Genomic DNA, 14,030 nt, shown 5'->3' with positions numbered 1-14,030 from the left:
CCGGGCTCCATTACAGTCATAAATCAAGGATTACTTGTATTGTTAATTTTGTAATTGCTATCATTATTGCAGCTGGTGTGTGTGTGTGTGTGTTTTGTGTACTGATGCTTTCCTCCTAATGTGGTGTTAGATTTCCTATGAAATGGTAAATAGTTAACAGTGAATCATACCAAATTCTGACTAGGAATATTTCTATTCTATAGTCAGCACTCAACAACTCTCAGAGGTGGTATATTCCACCAGTTCAGACCTGTTTAGCCGAACCGGTAGCAAAAATCGTGGACGGCTCTATGGCATCCCATTTAGGCCCTTTTTTAGCGAAAAGCGCATGCGCAGAAGGGTAAGTGCATATGTGCGCGCTCACATTTGCAAACTGGTAGGGAAGGTAAGTAAATCCCTTCCCTGATGGGTACAGAGAATGTTTTCACAGTGCTTCAGGTTGTGATGGGTGTGGATAATTCTTACATTGTGAAGGATGGTTCTTTTAAGATGCAGCCTAATAATAGGAATCTCTAATGCCTTTAAAAACAGGGGGGGGGGGGGAAACAGAACAACAAATACAGGAAAAACAAGGCAAACATAACAATATAAAATAGTTTTACAGTCTTCTGTATCGGCATACATGTTTAGCTTTTGTAGTTCTCTATTCTACATTGCCTTCTTATCGGTTTTAACATCTGTAATAGTGTATTAACAGTTGTACTAACAATTGTAATAATATAAATTGTTCATACCACCATTATATTTACATTATGGTCAATACTTTAAGTTTGATAGCAATTAGTAACTTTGGTTAATTTTTATTAATCACTAATCATTAGCTATGAATGTTGGGACTTGTAGTCCCAAACATCTGGAGGCCTCAGACTGAAGAAGGGCATCCTAAGGGGACCTTTTGTTGCTGTCAAGTAGAGTTCAAATCTCACACGTGTCGGTATGCAGTTCGTGGCTTGCAAACAAACTATTGAAAATCCTCCTTCCTATTTAATCCATGGTTTTTAAAAAGAAAGCTCCATCTGGCGGCTGGGATGGATTCTAGATGGGCCCTTACGGCGCATCCTTTTGTTTCCCTAATATGAAAAGCTTCCAGCTGTGAGTCGTCTTAACCATGTAAAATGCAAATAGGATGGCTTTCATTAAAAATGGCTGTTTCTGCTAGAGAGGATCCAAGATTAGCTTCTGGTGCACATGGAATTGCACACTCCCCATTTAAACAGATCATTACAAAAGAAGATGAGGAGGAGGAGAAGGGAATTCTTCCATTTCTTTTTGATTCTACGCTAAGCCTTTTATAAACTTCCAATGAATATGTATTTCAGCAGCAGCCACAAGGGAGGGCAGATTAGATCACATGTGATCCGAGTCGCCTGTGAGTGATGCGAATTGTGTAACCTGTAGCATTTGCGCAATGATGTAATTTCCTGGCTGGTGCCACTATGACTTTCCCAGACAGCTCTATTAGGCTAGATTATATTCAGCTTTTTCAGTGATTTAAAAGAGTATTTATTAGCGACAGTAAAGGGGGGTTGGCTTTGCTCTTAGTATGAGAGGAGACATATTGATTAAATTAATGGTATTTAATTAGCAGAGGTATTTAAAATGTATCTATTTATTTATGCCTCTCCCCTCTGAGCAATCCTGGAAGCATAACCTAATTCAAATTGAACCAGTTTGAAAGCATTTGCCATTAACTTATCAAATAACACTAAAACGATTGAAATTAGGGTTTAATTTTACAGATCGCCAATAATCCCTTCCACTGATTATAGACCAGAATATCTTAGCCCATATAGATAGTTTGTGGTTCAATATGTTGGGTAAATATACGGGTTTTAGCTGTCACACTGTTGGAAGAAACGTCCTTCTGGGTTCAGTTCCAAGAGGGGAAAAAGACACTGGAAACATGGAGGCTGCTTGGAAAGATGGTTTAATGGTGGACAGGATCACATGGCTTGAGCTCCTGAGCAGAAAAGGGGGAATCACATGCTTCCAGATGTTGGGTGAAGAAGAAAAGAAGAGAAAAGGGGGCTTGCTGAGAGCTCCTGAGTTTTTTATACTCTCTATTCGGCCCCAACTCTCTGTTTCCTGTTCCTGTGTAAGAAATATATTCTGATTGGTTGTCAGATTCCCAGGTGTGTGTGTGTGTGTGTGTGTGTGTGTGTCTTTGCTAACTTTGTAGGTTGTGTGTCTTTTGAGTCCCAAGCTTGGTTCAGCATTTCTTCTTCCCAGGTGCCCTGTGGTGAGATGGGCATTGTTTCCCCACTTCTTATCCAGGAAAATACAATACTCTGTGTTTTCAAAATTTCCCAGGATATTTCATTTTTCTAGGAGAGGGGTGGGTGCTAACTTCCTACAAAGCCAAACATTCTCTTTTAATTAATCAACCACCTTTATTGATTGATAAAGGCAGCGATGAAAAAGGAACAAATTTTCAAAGCCCACCCCTGCTTACATTTCCTTGTTCACTAACAGTTTTGATATCACAAAATCAAGGACCTTCCCTTGTTCCTCGGGCTGCAGCGAGGACAGGGGATGGGTGTCCTTTCAGGCTTGCAGTATAGCCTATTATGTATCAGGTGAAAGAACAATTAATCATTGGAACGACTTGCCTCCAGAAGCTGTGGGTGCTCCAATTCTAGATATTTTTAAGAAGAGATTCGACAACCAATTATCTGGAATAGCACAGGGCCATGATGGTGAACCTATGGCACACGTGCCAGAGGTGGCACACAGAGCCCTTCCTGTGGGAACATGTGCCATCACCAGCTGCTCTTCTGGCCAGCTAGTCTTCACAGGTGCCCGACTGCCAGAAACTGGCCTGAAACCTTCCCCAAAACCAGCATGAAAATGGCCTGAAACTGGCTCCAAAAATGCCCTGAAAACATCCTGGAAAACGGCCCAAAACAGGCCATTTTTGGCCCATTTTCAGGCTGTTTTTTGGCTGTTTTCAATACAATACAATACAATAGTAGAGTTGGAAGGGACCTTGGAGGTCTTCTAGTCCAACCCCCTCTGCCTAAGTAGGAAACCCTATACCGTTTCAGACAAATGGCTATCCAACATCTTCTTAAAGACTTCCAGTGTTGGAGCATTCACAATTCCTGGAAGCAAGCTGTTCCACTGATTAATTGTTCTAACTGTCAGGAAATTTCTCCTTAATTTTAAGTGTTTTCTCTCCTTGATTAGTTTCCACCCATTGCTTCTTGTTCTATACTCAGGTGCCTTGGAGAATAGTTTGACTCCCTCTTCTTTGTGGCAACCCCTGAGATATTGGAAGACTGCTATCATGTCTCCCCTGGTCCTTCTTTTCATTAAACTAGACATACCCAGTTCCTGCAACCGTTCTTCATATGTTTTAGTCTCCAGTCTCCTAATCATCTTTGTTGCTCTTCTCTGCACTCTTTCTAGAGTCTCCACATCTTCAGGTGGTTTTTCAACCGTTTTCAAGCCAAAACTGGCCTGAAATCGGCCTAAAATAGGACTGAAAATAGCCTGAAAAACAGCCTGAAAACGGCCCCAAAAATAGCCAAAAAGAGGCATGCGCGCACTGGCCAGATGGTCTTTGGGTTTCTGACACTCTGGCACATGCACGGCCATTCTGGTTTGGGCACTCGGTGCCAAAAAGGTTCACCATCACTGTTAAAGAGTTTCCTGCTTGAGCAAGGGACCTACAAGGTCCCTTCCAAATCAGTGATTCTGTTATCTTTATAATAAAGTTAGAGATTGTACTTATACATGTGCTTCTTGTCTAGATCACTATTACTTTGCAACTGACAGTGGGAAACTCCTTAGCCAACCAATGCAGGAAGCATGTGGTCACTAACTAGCAAATTGGGCATATTTGTCTTACTTATAGCAACCCTCTTTAGAAAAGTTAGCATTCTTGCGTCGCTTCTCTAAGGGCTCTTACAAAGTTCATAACAAGATTTATGACACAACCTTTTCCTTTTTCCATACCATCTTCTCCATAAGCACCAGTTGAATGTTTCCTGCGCAACTTGACACATTTGTGGGGGGTGTCATTTTTAAATCACGTATAAATGGGCTAGAGCAGGGATGTCACACTCAAGGCCCATAGGCTAGATCCGGCCCGCGAGGTGCTCAGATTTGGCTCGCGGGGCTGCCCTGGAAACAGTGAAAAGCAAGTTCACAGTGCCTCTGCCAGCGAAAATGAAGCTCGTGTTTGCCCCCCCCCCCAAGCTCCATTTTTAGCAGTGACGGCCTCCTGCAGTGCTCTGCCAGTGAAAATGGAACCTGGGAGCACCGTGCGCAGCCCCCAAGCTCCTTTTTGTCTGACAGAGCACTGCAGGAGGCCGTTGCAGCTGAAAACAGAGCCCGGGAGAGGTGCTTCCAACATGAGTGATGTCAAGCTCCACAAGGGGGCTCCCTCTGGTAAGGGGGAAATTCCAACGTTAGAAATTACATTTGGTCCGGACATTTCCCCCTTATAAATAAATACCCAGACAATGCTGGTTATCAGCTAGTAAGTAAATAATATATGGGACTTGTGTGCTTGGCAAGCGGTTTTGACAAACTCAATAGATTTAACTGTGTCTCTAAACTTACTCTAGACTTCTCCTACTGCGCAGCTTAATCAAAGCTGGAGTGAGTTTTGACAGGACTTCTGTTTTGCCTGCAAGCCCTATTCATTTTAAATAAAATTGCAATTCTCCCCATAAGTTGCTTATGATCCCCAGAGAGTTGCAATTCAGTTTAGGAATTCATCCATGAGGAAAAGATCAGAAAAGTGTCCTGTTTAGTTATTCCGTCATGCTTCATTTAAAGTTGCCAGTGGTTCTACTATAAACTTCTGAAACCCCTTCTCTTGCAGCCATGGAAACTCCTTTAAAACCTCACCACTAGAATGAATAAATAAAATGAAGGTATCTGATTCTTATTGGTGCCATACGACAACTTCACTTCTTTCCTAAGGGACTTTCCATCACATATAATTCATGGAACTTTGCTTTATTTTTTTAGCTTTAAGAATGCCAAAGGCGCAGAATCTACCATCTCATTACATTAAAAAAAATCTACTGTACATCCCAGTTTATAATTACCTCCAGAAAAGAGATATCTATTTAGAAATCTGGTTTTTGAAAGCCACGCACATTTGCAAAGCATTGAGAAACAGAAAACATGGGATATTAAATGGGCAGCATGCCAAGAAGGATGAGGAAATTCCCAAGGTGCACTATTATTTCTTGAATGTCACCAAAAAGGCAATACAGGATGGAAGTTGCACATATGTTGTTGCCGCTGCAGAAGAAAAGGAGATTGAAACAGCTACAGCCACAATCCAATGAGTTGGTAAATATTCTTGAAACCAAGTCAAATCAATAGAAATAGATATATTTAACTATATCCGTGATGGCGAACCTATGGCATGTGTGCCGGAAGTGGTATGCAGAGCCATCTCCAGGCATGCCAGCCATCACCTGTTGCTCTTCCGGGTTCCAGCGTGCATGTTTCTAGTAGCTGGTTCTGGCTAGCTGGTCTTAGAAACCAGAAGACCAGGTGACCAGCGAGCATTCATATTCCAGAACTGTTCTTCCAGTTTCCAGTGCTTCTGTGCATGTGCGCCAGGAAGCTGCTCTTCCAGTTTTCGGGGCACCCCCACCTGTACACTCCTGTTTTGGCACTCTATACCGAAAAGGTTCGCGAACTGAACTATATGCTGGATTCCAGCCAGTTTTGGGTGCTACCAAAGTATCTTAGGTTTATTTGGACATTGGCATACTCTTCTTCTGGTTCCTTTCTTACTGGTCCCAGCTTCTGAGATCTATCCGTGTGGAGGCAGGAACTGTCACTGATGGAGATGGGCCTGTGCCAGAGGAGGACCAAGGTTCTACTCAGACCCTTTGAAGACAGAAGGTCAGGTGCCTGATCAGCTAGTTTGTCTTCACTCCAGTATTACCAATTTATGATGTGAAAGAGAAACTGGGAAGTAGGAGGAAATGGTGTCATGCTTTCCTGCAGTCTTCAGTGCAGAAATATTCCTGAGATGTTAAGCCAGATTCCCCCCCCCTCTCTTTTGCCTGTACCTAATGCAGCCCAGCTGGATTGCAGTTGGTGCCATGATAAGAATATAGATCCATGAACAAACATGGTATCCCCCCCCCCCCTGCATAAGATTGAATTCATTGTGTGTCTTCACAGACATTGCAGTGGTGGATAGAAGGCTGAAGAGGAGCAGGATTTTTAAAGAGACAGACTTCGTTTATTGGATAGGCCAACTTGGCTGTTCTTCTTTGGAGTATTTTTACTCCAGCTATATAGTGCTTCCCAAGTTGTGACAAATAAAACATTGATAAATCTCAGTCAGCTTTTTCGTCTTTTCAGAGACAACTAGATGAGAAACCCCAGTAAAGAAATTTTAATTTTTATCTCTTGTCCCTTTTAATACACTGAACTAGATGAGAGGGGAAATTAAGTGGGGTATATGCATAGAGTCTCTTCTTGCATATTCTTTCACTTTATGGGCCTACTTATTTTTAATTTGTTACTTCATACGAAGCCCACATTTAAACCTAGGTAGACCCTATAATTCAGCCTCATCTTTTGTTTATTCTTCCCAGTTATGTAACATTAAGCCAAGATTGTTGAATAAGCCACGATATCTGCTTCACTCATTGGGCTCAGTTAAGAAAACAACCAAGTTAGGCTTAATGGTAGCCACCATTTGGGTGTCCAGTAGCTGCACCTCAATCCCTGAAATGTGGAGTACAAATGAAGAGGACCAAATCAGAGGTGGATTCCTACCGGTTCGGCCCGGTTCAGCCGAATAGGTAGTAAACTGAGCCTGCCATGCCCCTGAACCGGTTCTCTCGGTGGTTCCGTATGTGCAGCCATCTTGTTTTTTGCTCCTGCGCATGCGCAGAAACATTTTTTTAGTACTGCGCATGCACACGAAGCGTTTGTGCAGTGCATCCCTGAGTGAACCAGCAGTAGCACCATCTGAAAACACACACACACACACGGACCAAATCCTGCATCTGCTCTGAGCCAGGATTTTTCCTGGATTAGGAAAGTTTGAGGGTTATTCTTCATTTTTAAAAGTTATGATGAGTGTTGTTTAATGTTACACTTCAATTGATGTCCTTTCAATGATGGGAAACATTGCCAGAAATGTTCAGTTTTTCTGGTATTAGGCTTTGAGTTGAGTTTGACTCCAAGGGACCATGGATATCTTGGCCACAGTATGGAAGTGATTGCCTTCTTCCTAATAATAATAATAATAGCAGTAGTAACAATAATAATTTATTAAACTGGCTCGTCGCCCAACTCTCAGTGAGTCTGCATGACTTCTTCCAAGATATGTCTTGACTTCCCAGTGTTGCCCCTATACCTGAGATTCCCTAGTAGGACATAAAAATAGATTCAGCAATCACCTGTGATCCTAAGGCTTTCATATGCCTAACTCTGAGATTAATGTGGTGTAAATCCCCAGTTGTTTGATGAATTAGGTTAAAGTGGGAGATTCATGTTAGGCTGTAAAATCTGAGTTACAGTAAGAGATCTGAATTACAGTAACAGTAAATTGCATCTTCCTGCATGGTCCCATTAGCTAGCAGCACCTAGCTAACCTTGGCTGATCTTGAGAAGCTAAGTGGGGTCAGATTTGGTTAGTATTTGGATGGGAGACCAGAGCAAATCTCAGGGCTGTACGCTAGATTAGAAAGTCAAGAATGCATCTTGGGAGAAGACCATCGCAAACCACTTCCATACTATTGCCAAGAAGTCTGTGAAGTCATCAAGAGTTGGTCCCAACTTAAATAAATTCTCACCTTGAAGCAGAAGTGCTCCAAGTGCAAGATTTGTGTCTCTGTTCAGTAAATTAGAGAAGAATTTCCAGTCTTGTTGCTTTAACAGCCTTTATCCATCTGAGTCTTCCCGAAGTTCCGGATTATAGCTCTGTTAACTCCCATCCAGCATGAGCCCGGAGAGTGTGGGAGTAGTAATCCAGGCTCTCAAAAGCACCAAACAGACAAAAGCTGGCAGGCAGTCTTTTCTGTAAATAAAATATAATAATCAGGGAGCGAAAGAAAGAAAGGTTTATTACTCAGATGCTGCTTCAAATATTGCTCCTCAGTTGCAGAAACACCGCTGATCGGGCTGCCCCATTGCATTGGAACGCGAGCTTAATGAATACCTATTGCTTCCCTGCATGAGCTGCCATTCAGAGCTGTTGAAAACACATGATCTCACCCTTGTAGAGGCACCACATTGTCCGTAATAAATATATCATGCACTACATCAAATCTGAGTGACAGCTGTGCTGTAAGAAAATTGAAGAGGGGTTGGAAACTATGTAGGCTAAAGGGAAGAGGCTGCTTCTCTTCTCCTTATAAGTGTGCACTATTGATCCTGTTCAGTGGCAGATGGGATGGGGTGAGAGGAGGGGGGGCTGGGAAAGGATACTATGATCTTTTTATAGGAAAGTTAAATGAAAGCGTCATGTCAAATAATATTAAGAAGAAAGACAGGAGCATTGGAGGCTCACGGTGCATGTCGAACGCAAAGCTCAAATTATCCCTTGGAATAATTTATAGGCCCTATGGAGAACCAGCAGCCTCGTGGCCAATAAAGACAGAGCCCGGGGCTAAAATTATTGGCTCTGATTGAGATTCAGCACCCTGTTCTTCCATTATAAATTCTTCAAGATTTCATCTGTAGGATGAGTCGTTCTTATTAAGAATGTCATGTTGAGTTGAGCCCGCAACTCCTGGTGAGTACACAGACGTGTCTATGCGGTTTTGCTGTCAGCATTTATTTATTTAATTAAGCCTGCATCCTGCCCATCTCTCAACCCAGGGTGGGTTGATACCGGCATTATTGCCGGTTCGGCACGCAAAGAATTTTGCAAGCGTGACCTTGCTTCGCTCACGCGCACACCAAACACATGCTCTACGTGCATATGCCTTTGCACCTTAAAAGGCCTGCGCATGTGCAGAAACGAAAATCAAGATGGCGGCGCCACCAATAGAACCAGTTCAGGGGCATGACAGGCTGACTTACTACCTACTCGCTCGAACTGGGCCGAACCGGTAGGAACCCACCTCTGCTCTCAACCCAAAGTGACTCTAGGAAGCTTACAATACAATAAAAAATAAGCAAAAGAACATTACAAAAAAAAAAAAAAAGCAACAAGAATCATATACAAGCTAAGCTCATGGATGCTACAGAAGTGGTATCTTCTCCATTACTCCACTGGTCACCTCCAGCCTCTTGCATCCAGACCACACGCCACTGGTGGTATTCAGCCAGTTTGACCAGTTCAGGTGAACTGGTAGTGATGACCTTCGGGCCCTCACCCCAGCGCTATGCCTTCCTATTTAGCTGTGTTTTCTAAGCTGCGCGCATGCATGCAAGCTGCACATGTGAGCAAAGTGCATGTGTGGAATCCGGCACACATGTGTAGTAGGTGCGCATGCGCTCACATTTTCGGTGCTCACTAAACCAGTGGTAAAATTATGTGGATCCCACCTCTTCCCCACGGCAATCGATAAAACCAGGTTTTGAGGCCCTTCCAGAAGGCCAAAAAGTTGGAGGCAGATCTCACCTCCCAGGGGTAAGCTGTTCCAAAAGGAAGAGGGCCACCCCAGAAAAGGCTCTTCTCCCAGCTGAAATGCATGATGCAGTCCTCAGCATGCCCCTTCTAATGGAGCAAACGGGGTGGGCCAATCCAGGGTTGGGTTCCGCCTTCTGCTACTGCTGGTTCACTTTGGGTGCGCCTGTGCTTCAGGCGCATGCACGCTTGATGTACGCTACATACACATGTGCAGTAGTCAAAAAACCAAGATGACAGCACCTGTGCCGCTGCCGATTGAACCGGTTCGGGGGCATGGCAGGCTAAGATACTACCTACTCGGCCGAACCAGCCCGAACCGGTAGGAACCCACCTCTGGGCCAATCCCACTCAGACAAGACAGTTCCCCACATAATTAATAATTAGAATTTGCCCTTATGTTTTTATAAGATGGTTTTCCCTGCCGCTTGTGTGGACCAGTTGTCAATGGGCCATGAACCGGTAGCAGTCCACCGACCAGATTTTGGGGACTCCTGTCCTAGACTGCATTACTAGTATTCCTGTTATTCTGCCAAACAAGTCCCAAATACGACAACTCTACTTAGCAACATGTCCCCCTCCCCCTTCTCTCTTTCTATTACTATTATTCACACCTTCATTCACCCTGTGAAGTTCACCGTGCCTCATCTAACCTATCAAGTTAGATTTAGTACTGTTTTTTTAAAACAAATTTTATTTGTTTTTAAACAAAGACGAACAAACATAATAAAAATAAAAATAAACCCATCTTCCATTGCAAATTGTAGAAAGTGTGTCAGTTGGTTACAGTATTTCCCTGCATCTCTTCCATAGTCACCACCTGCTTTTCATATCAAATCGCATATTTTAAATTCACCTATATCCATGTATATCACAATTATTATATCTCAACCTTAATTTGACTATAATTGTTTTTACATCCTTTTATATATAGTATTCAAAATCTAGAATAGGATTATATGATAACATTCCATTAAATCATCCTAAAATCATCCAATCACAATACATCTTTATAACATATTCTAGATAAAGCTTTTAAACCTCCTCTCATAATCTCCATATATTGTTTATATAAAATTTCATATTATCAAACTGATATATCTATATGTATTGTTATCATTATTAATCATTATTTACCTATAGCTATTGTCGCTTCATTTTATACATACTACTAGTAAACTAAATTTAGCTTAATTTTTATTATACATTTTCATTGCATCAACCTGTATCCCTCCAGCAATAGTACGGTCTTATATCTCTTGCCATTTGCAGCATTAATGTTCTAGTTACTTTCTTAATAAATCTTATTAATCTTATAAACCTCCTTTGGCAGCATGCTGTTCCTTTCATATCTTACAAAAGCTTGAAACCCAATATCTGCTCTTTCCATCAGCTTATCTTTGGTTATCACTAGTGCTTTTATCAAGATTTCTCTCCTTATCTCCGTCAATTTTTCTCTCTTATCTTCTTCTGTGCTTTGAAGTCTGGGATCGAGTTCCAATCCATCCATCTCCCCTTTCCATATTCCGCTCTTGCCATTACCAACCACGCTCACTTTGTTGTCAGTATCCACAGTTTTCTTATCTCTTTGCTCATTTTTTCCTTCCATCTTTTGAACTCTATCCTCCACTTTCTTCATTTGGTAAACATCCTCAGTTTCTCCATCCGATTTTTCTGTTTTGTATTCCATATTCTCCAAACTCTTTTCAATTCTCTCTGTCACAACTAATAGATTTTGAATTTCAAAAATAATCATTTGCAATATTACACTTTCTTTTTTCTGCTGGGCCATTCTTTCAATTTTGCAGATACTGCCACTATAGGGTTCAAGGCTATTTTAATAAACTTCAAACAGGTTCATTTATTATCTTTCAAGTCAAAATGTTGTCTTATCTCTAATAGCTAGTGATAGAACTTCCAAAAGGCACCTGTATAAACAACTTGTGTTCTTCCTACTATCACTGTCAGTAAATAAGCTGAAAGAACCTTGAATCTCAAGTGATCAAAGAGAAAGAAAAAAAACAATGTATCCAGCCTCCAGCCTCTAAGTGGCCGTGTAACTGCTTTTCCTCCTGTTGTTACAACCCTCTTTAATCCTTCTTATTTTCTTCTTTATATTCCAAGTTTAAGAAAGAAAGAAAAACTCTTAAATGGAGATCAAAAACAATCCAATCAATCAAATTAAGTATTATAAAAAAGGAGAATTTTAATCCATAGGTATAAGCAAAAGAAGAAGAAAGAATTAATCCATTCAGTTTAAAAAATAGGGAGCCTTTGCAAAAGTTCCATCTGTGAAAAAACAAGAAATTAGAAACTGGATAACACACTAAGTTCAATGCAGATCAATCTCGTCGCCTACAGTCTTGGGTAGTCTCTTCCTCTAATAATAAAATTTCCTCACCAATTTGACATACTTTCTCTTTCCGCTTTCTTCCCATTCTGCAGCTTCATTAGTTGCGTTTCTGTCGCCGGAAAAAAAAGGCTATTCCTGGATCTTTCAGGGACTTTGCAATGTCCCTGAGATCAGCAGGAGGTGCCCTTCTCAATCACCATCTCTGTGGGACGGTTTAGGTCCAAATGGACCGTCCAGCGGCAGGAATTTGACTGTGATCTCGGAATACCAAGATTGCACATCGTGCCATCGTGATGTCAGCTCTCTTCCAGAGATTTAGTATTGTTGTGATGATAAAATGTAGAGGGAGATCCCAGCTGGATCATCTTATTGGATGACAGGCACAGCTTCCATGCCATGCCAATCATCTAATATTATTTGTAATAGTTAAAAAAAGCTCTACAAAGTAGGCCAGTAGTTCACCAACTCATGAACAGAAGCTTCTCAAATAGTTAATTTTGTATATATAAAAGTGAAAACCACTCACACTGCATCATGAAATCTCCAGAACCGCAAAGCCTACAAACTTGAAATGTGGCATGTAAGTTCTAGGTGCTCGCTTAGAAAGGATTTTTCGAAATGACTATCAGATCATCAGTATTTTTTTTACAGTATTACATTAACACGAGTCGATGCTAAGGAGTTAGACGTTCTACTCCCCCTCCCCACCTGAAAGGAACACTGTTCCAACTGCCAGTTGACTTATATGGGCGAGGCCAGTACGTGACTCATCCAGCCTGCAGGGTGGCCCAATCACATGGTTTTGTAGCGAAGCACAGGTATCCCGCTCGCATGACATATTTTTGCCAGATATTCTCAGCTCATATTCTTTACATATGTAAATATCAATTTGAATACTGGGTTTTAGTGATGACAGTGCATTCTCTAATTTAAACAATCAGTCTATCTCAGCGGGTTAGCAGCATCATTAGAAAAGAAATATAAATCCAAACAGTGGCTACCACAAATACATACATACATACATTCATACATACGTGTATGCATTACATACATACCTAAAACTCATCCAAGTTTTCTTAGCCCCATATGTCTGCATAACCAACAACTTTAAGGCAGCTTACTTTTAAAAATGCAGTAATTAAACATTAGTAAGGCATAGCTTGAGCCCAGGTTTATGTCCCACTCACAAAATTCTGCAAATATTGCTACCAAAATTTGCTACTTTTAACAGATTAAAAGGAGAAAAGTATCCTGTTTGGACGGAGAATATTCATACCATTTACATTTAATTTTAATCAAATATAAATGAAAGCAAAGCAAATTTAATTTTAACTTGCCCCATCCATTAGTTTTTGGAGCATGGTCCCTGAGAGGGTGCTTACCCAAATGGAGTCCACATCTTAGGAGATTTCCATATATCTAGTGGTGGGATTCAGCCAGTTCGCACCACTTCAGCAGAACCGGCTGTTAAATTTCTGAGCAGTTTGGTGAACTGGTTGTTGAAAGAAATCATTAGGGCAGAGAACTGGTTGTTAAATTATTTGAATCCCACCACTGCATACATCCCCATAATTCATTCAGAGTTCAGCCAAAGGTTAACATCTAAAAGCAACTCCCCGAGCAAAGGTTTTATAGAAAGCTATGAGAAATTTTGCAGTTAATCATGCTGAGCGATTAAAATGTTGGATTGTACTTTTTATGATTGTATATTGCCCAAAGCAAAAAAATAGATCCTAACTCCTTCAGAACACTACAATTAACTATTTGGTAGTAAGTTGAATTCTTCCCCCAATTTAATGCTGCAAGGTAAGCTCTTCCAAACTTGAGCGAAATATATGAATCATTAGGCTCAATAGCCGTACAATTGTTTCTTTCTTCTCTTGATTAGATATTATGTTACACAACCTCAAAGGAAATTCGTCAAGGTTGGAAACCATTCATGAGAATCAATAAAACAGATTCTTTTTTATTTATTTATTTATTTCTTGGATTTCTAGACCGCCCCCTCTCCCAAGAAGGGACTCGGGGCGGTGTACAGTCAATGCAGATAAAAATACAATCATAAAACACTTAAATACATTTGGATGGAGGAGATAGGCTGTACAAGAA

General features: G+C 41.2%; 1 protein-coding gene across 4 annotated transcripts in view; it reads left to right on the top strand.

Annotated features, from left to right (window-relative positions):
• The window catches only part of DPP6 (dipeptidyl peptidase like 6), a 609,699-nt gene that overhangs the window by 512,771 nt on the left and 82,898 nt on the right, over positions 1–14,030 (top strand). The window lies entirely within an intron of this gene.

The sequence above is a fragment of the Natrix helvetica genome, assembly GCF_964273705.1.
Source record: "Natrix helvetica genome assembly, chromosome: Z".
Classification (NCBI taxonomy): domain Eukaryota; kingdom Metazoa; phylum Chordata; class Lepidosauria; order Squamata; family Natricidae; genus Natrix; species Natrix helvetica.
The sequence above is the reverse complement of the archived record's forward strand: the minus strand, read 5'-3'. Positions and strand labels throughout refer to the sequence as shown.